Raw genomic sequence first — 6,116 nt, forward strand, 5'->3', positions numbered from 1 at the left:
GGGCTGAAAAAGTCAAATTAGCCTTTGTTCATGCAGGGCTTAAGATATCAAGTTAAGCTAAACTCTAGTGATTGTTGTAAAGCTAAATTTGAGTGAAATGATTTCTAGAATTAATAAGGTTGTAATGCGTGTTCCTAATTCGTTTATTTGTGACATCTCAGCGCGAAACCACTCGATAGATAGAAAAGCCCCTCAAAACCCACGGCGCCGCCGCAGCCGCGTTCGCGAGCTCGCGGAGACGAGCACCCCGTTTCCCGCAGCAGAAGCAATTCCCGATCCGGCGAGGTGCCGCGAGTGAGGCGGCGATGAGAGGCCGCGCGTCCCATCTCCGCACGCTCCTCTCGCGAGCGCTCTCTCCCAGCCTCCCCCTCCTGGTCGCGCTCTGCCTCAGGTACTCGGCGGCTCTCCCCCGTCCTCCTTCGAGCGATGGATCTCCGCTCGCCCTTGTGGGAGTGGCGCTGAGATGTTCGGAGCTGGGTTCCTGGGGCGCGCGCGCTTCTTCGCCAGCGACGCCTCGGCTGCGACGCAGGGCGGGTCGAAGCCCCCTGCACCGCCTCCGGCGGGCAGTGCGGGCGGCGAGGGAGGGGGTGGTGGCCAGTCTGGGAAATCTGAGCAAGCGGACGCCGGAAAAGCCGTCCGCGGAGGGGTGAGTCATGGATTGCAGTACCAAATGCTACTTGATCCTTCCTTATGCAGGGCAATTAAACGTGATTTCTCTAAAATGTTTTATATGGCACGAAACCTTGTTTCTAGACTGTTAGGTCATTTTTATTTATGCACTTGCTACTTCCTTGCAGCCGGTGTCTTGGCTCAGTTTTCTACTACTGCTCGTGACTGGAGGAGGGATAATTGTGTACTACGACAAAGAAAAGAAGCGTCACATTGAAGGTAGATTACTATGGTGAGTTGTTGTTTGCTGTTATGCTGGCACTGCATTTAGCGGTGCATAGGAAGATCTTTCAATGTCTTTGTTGTACCAAGGCATATTGGATGTGGAGTAAATACCAAAATCAGTTAGCCAAACCGAAAAGTTTATGTTGGCAATCAGTAAACAAATCTTGAGGTGTTTAGGTGGATAGTTTGCATGGGTTCAGTCCAGTAACTAGGTGTTTCCAAAGTTATTTCAAGTGGTAGTTCAATCTAGTGTATATCTCCACTTTACCATATCTGCTGTTTCATATAACTATTGAACTGTCTAATCCTGAATTCGTATGCTTGAGTCCACTCAAAATATCTTCTAAAATGTTATGCCATGGCTATTCGGGATGTTGCTCTGGAAACAAAGGTTTCTGTGGCCTGTGGGTGTTGTTTCGACATGCACCCTTGTGTCTTCAAGTGTCATGCTGGTGGTCAACTGTTAGATGTAAAATGAAATTGAAATTGTAGATGTGTAGTGTATCAGCTTCTCTGTCACTAATTCCCAATGTTAATAGCTTCTGATTTGGCTGCATGAATGTTGCACCTGGCTACATACAACATACCTACTTACTAAAACATGATGCTTCTGGAATGCATTATTCACACAATCAACACATTGTCTCATGTTTATTGTTATGTCCACTTATTATGAGTGCTGAACTAGGAATTTTAGAGCTTTTATCTATTCTTCAAGAACCTACTTTTCATGTCTAGCATTGTCTATCTCAGCGTTTTCATATAAAAGCATCTCCAGCAGATCCCCTTTCCTTAAAAAAAATGTATTGGGGGAGTTGAGTTTTTCCCTCTTGCTCCAACAGATCCCCCTTCGCATCCCTTTTTAATGGTGACCACCAATATTTCGCGCTAACTCCCCTCAAATAGAGGGAAAGATGGACCTTTCCCAATAGCTCCCCCATTCCCCAATTACCGTATTAGTGATTTGCAAAAGCATCTCCCCAATAAATGTAGAAGACAATATCGGTGCACCCCAATATACAACTCTATTGGGGGAGTTGTATTGGTGATTTGCTAGAAACTCCCTTCCATAAAATCTCTGTTGAGCATATACATCTCTTAAAATTCTCTTTTTAGTTTTGTTGAAAAAGATGGTTACTATCAATGAATGAAATCATTAAAGCAGGAGACACCTTACTGCATTTGTGACCTCCATGATTGAGCAAGCTAAGGACCACTCTATGTTTCATACGTTCCTTGACAATCATCAATTCTTTCTTCATTGCTGTATGCAAAATGGAGAACCATAACTCAGCCAGTTGCCTAAGCTTGCCCTGCCTTACATGGCTTGCCTTTTAACAACAAATTTGGCCACAGTCTACACTAATGAGAAAAATAGGTTAGCAATGATTCGTGTGCATTTTCATTTGTAACCACTGCTTGCATTTTCGTACTATTGTTAGCTTTTCTGTAAATACAAATGCATAGCTTTTAAGCAGTTATAAAAAAGTTGAACAGAAAACTAAGCTTGTTAAACAAACAATATAAAGGTGTCTGTTCCTCTTTCCATGCTTCCTAATGACATCAGCAAAAAGCCAGAAACCATTATAGGGACGGTGGAACCATTGTCAGAAGACTTTGTGCCAATTGTATCTTATATTGTAAACTGTATTTTTGTTTTGACACCATTGCACTATGACAAAATCATTACCCTCTGGTTCAGAAACAGATGGCCATTTACTATTTTAGCGAACATTTCAAACCTTTCCCTATTTTTTTTTTCAAATGGACACGTGTCTTTTGGAAGTATTTATCTGAAGTAGGAAGGTATTAGCTCCTTGAATTCTGATAGCTGTTTATCTTGTCATTTTTTTTCTCTTCCATCTTACCCAGAATTGAAGAATAGAACAAGTGCTGTGAAGCCTGGGCAATCAGTAGGCACTGCAGCCATTGGTGGCCCATTCAAGCTTCTGAATCATGATGGAAAACCTGTTACTGAAAAGGATTTCATGGGCAAATGGACTCTGTTTTATTTTGGATTTACACACTGTCCTGACATTTGCCCAGATGAACTCCAGAAAATGGCTGCCGCGATTGACAAAATTAGTAAGTCAATTTGATTCTTTTGATCCTTGGATATAAGAATCCTCATAGATCCTGTTGTGTCTGCTTATTGTCTATCAATAATATGCATTATATTGTCACTTAGAAACTAGAAGGCATATTATTGTACGCAAATAATTGGGTAAATGGGCAAGCCAAAATGAGATGTACATATAAGGTTATGTATTTTTGTTTGACTGGACTTGGTGAAAATTTCCACTGAAGCGCCCAAGTGGACCTAGTAGACAGTTTAAGTTAAGCATATTTTTTCAGTCATTATAATATGTTCTTATATGCAGAGGAAAAGGCAAAACTGGATGTTGTGCCAGTTTTCATTACAGTTGATCCTGAAAGAGATACTGTTGAGCAGGTTCGGGACTATGTTAAAGGTGTGTGCTTGCAATTGTCCCTTAGTTCTTAATGCTTGTAATCATTCAATATTGTAGCCCTTTGATCTCTTATTATTTTGCAGTATCTTATTCTTTTGATTGCTCATTGCTGATGAACTATTTGTGATTCACAGAGTTCCATCCAGATCTGATAGGACTCACGGGCACGACAGATGAAGTAAGACAAGTTGCACGTGCTTACCGAGTTTACTATATGAAGACAGAGGAGGAGGGTTCTGACTACCTTGTTGATCACTCAATTGTCATGTATGCTATTTCTAATCTCCTCCATCTTGTACAATGGCTTTGGGCATTAGCTAATTTTGATTTTGATAATGTTCTGCAATTGGGATGGTCTAGTTCAAGTCATTTTATTATTTTAAGATATGGCATACCTACAGCATGCAAACTAAAATGAAGAAACCCGCTAATTTGGCTATTGTTTTTTTAACCAATTCTGAATATTATCTTGCGAGGCTCCAGTGAGTATCTAGTAGGAAATTTTGTGATATTGGATACTGTAAATTACATGCTTTTACATGCTGGCTTGTAGTTTTATCCTGCTTGAACTCATTGATGTTACTGCTATGTGCTATCATTATGATAGATTCAATACAAATATGTTCTGTCAAAACACTGACTGATTGGTTCCTCATTTTTCCAGGTACCTGATGAACCCAGAGATGAAGTTTGTCAAGTTTTATGGCAAGAACTATGATACAGATTCCCTTGCTGACGGTATCATTAAGGAAATTAAAGAGCACAAGTAACAGTAGTTGGAATGCCACTCTGCAGTGTCAGCCTTGTTTCTGAATTTCTACGAGAGTTTTGTCGAAGCAAGCAAAGACCAAATGACACAACGCAAGATCATGTGACGATAACTGCTGCTTGTTAATTTCTGATGATATTTGAATCTCGTTGCAGTTTATTTCAGCAGATTCCGGTGCACGTTTTTGTCGTGGCAAACTTCTGTGCTGACAACTTGGATTGCTGTTCATTGCTGAATGTAATTTTATTTGAATCTTCATATACCAGCTCAATATGACAAAGAGCCCATCCATTCTGAAAACCTTTTTATTTTTATTTTTGTTCTTCCCGCTCGCCGTTTGTAACGCATGGCAGGAATTTCACAGGTCGAGTAAACGGGCCTACCCTCGCCTACTGATATCGGCCACTCTCTGTGTCCCTAAATTATCTGTCACTTTAGTTTTTTTTGCTAAAAGTTTGATTCGATTTGTAGAAAATACGTGTAACATTTGTATCTTCAAAATAAATTTATTAAAAAACTAGATTCAAAGATCTTTTCAATGATATTAATTATGTATCATAAATATTAATATTTTTTAATATATATTTTATCAAAGTTGTTTCTCGGAAGCAAAGATAGATATTTTGAAATGGAGGGGTAGGTAACATCCGTTGAGGGCCTTTGCCTGAACGGGCCCAGTCGTTTTGTTCGGCTAGCCCTGGCAAATAAAGCGCGGTTCCCCACGTGTTTGTTTGCTATATATAATGACTTGTGGATGCGGCACCGACAAAAAAAAACAATAACTATAGCTAAATTTTTACCATATTCACTACTCACGATAAAATCTATCTACGCACCCACATGATAAACACACCTCCTTCAAATTTGCTTTAGCTCTACCCGTTGGCAGGGGCGGAGCTTCCCGTATGGCAAGGTATGGCGCTTGCCATACCTCAATTTCCCAGCAACTCTCCCCTCTAAATCACCCTCTGCCATGAATACTTTGAAGGGATCGCGAGCTGCTACTCTGAAGTGCTCTGAAGAAGAAGAACATGACGTCTGAAACTTTGAATGTATATTTGTTGATAGCTGAACCGGTACATGTGCCGACGTTTCATGTACCCTTCGCGCTGCATTGCGAGGCTACAACCCGTCGTCCTGCGCTTGGCCATCATGGCATCGTGCCTTCCTGAGTTCCAATCGATCTATCCCTAATCTCTCCGTGGATCCATGACCGGTGGCCCATTGGCCCCGTGCCCGTGTAAGCAAGCATACGCGACTACCACTACGGAAGAAGCAAAATTTGTCGAATGCCGCATGCTTTGCCGAGTGCTGAAAATAGGGCACTCGGCAAAGTCACTCTTTGCCGAGTGTTGCACTCGGCAAATAATTGCACTCGGCAAAGAGTGGCTTTGCCGAGTGCCGCAGTGTGCCCGGCGCTCGGCAAAGCACGCCACTCGGTAAAGGCACTCTTTGCCGAGCGCAACACTCGGCAAAGAGCGCACTCGGCAAAATGCCCGTCAGTTGCCCGCCTACCCCGCCCACGCCGTTACCATCTTTAAAAAAATGTTTACCGAGCGCTTAACCTGACACTCGGCAAAGAGGCCCTTTGCCGAGTGCTGTGGCCTGGCACTCGGCGAAGGCCCTCTTTGCCGAGTGTCAGGCATGGCACTCGGCATGTCTTGTGATCGCATGTGGAGATGTCTGGGTTTTAGGCATCCGACGTCGCAACTTGCTCGAAACCTTCTCAAATTTTTATCATAGCCTCCACATGCGATCACACGACACCTCGACAAGTTTCGTGAATTTCGAACTTCGTTTGCATTTTCTATAATTTAAATACACTCCGACCACAAGCGGGTCGTCATGTTTGGCGAACAAGGCGTTCAAAATTTTGGGTGAGTTCCTGCATGCGCCCTCAAAATACATTCTACAACATGACTATCATTTTTTGAATGGCTACATTTCATTATTTCATGCACCTGCAGTTCAAATTTACTTTT

At 42.4% G+C, this 6,116-nt stretch overlaps 1 pseudogene; it reads left to right on the forward strand.

The window, feature by feature from the left end:
* Positions 1-55: 55 nt before the first annotated feature.
* LOC136466749 (protein SCO1 homolog 1, mitochondrial-like) lies at positions 56-4,534 on the forward strand (annotated as a pseudogene).
* Positions 4,535-6,116: the final 1,582 nt, after the last annotated feature.

The sequence above is a fragment of the Miscanthus floridulus genome, chromosome 7 (genome assembly GCF_019320115.1).
Source record: "Miscanthus floridulus cultivar M001 chromosome 7, ASM1932011v1, whole genome shotgun sequence".
Taxonomy (NCBI): Eukaryota; Viridiplantae; Streptophyta; class Magnoliopsida; order Poales; family Poaceae; genus Miscanthus; species Miscanthus floridulus.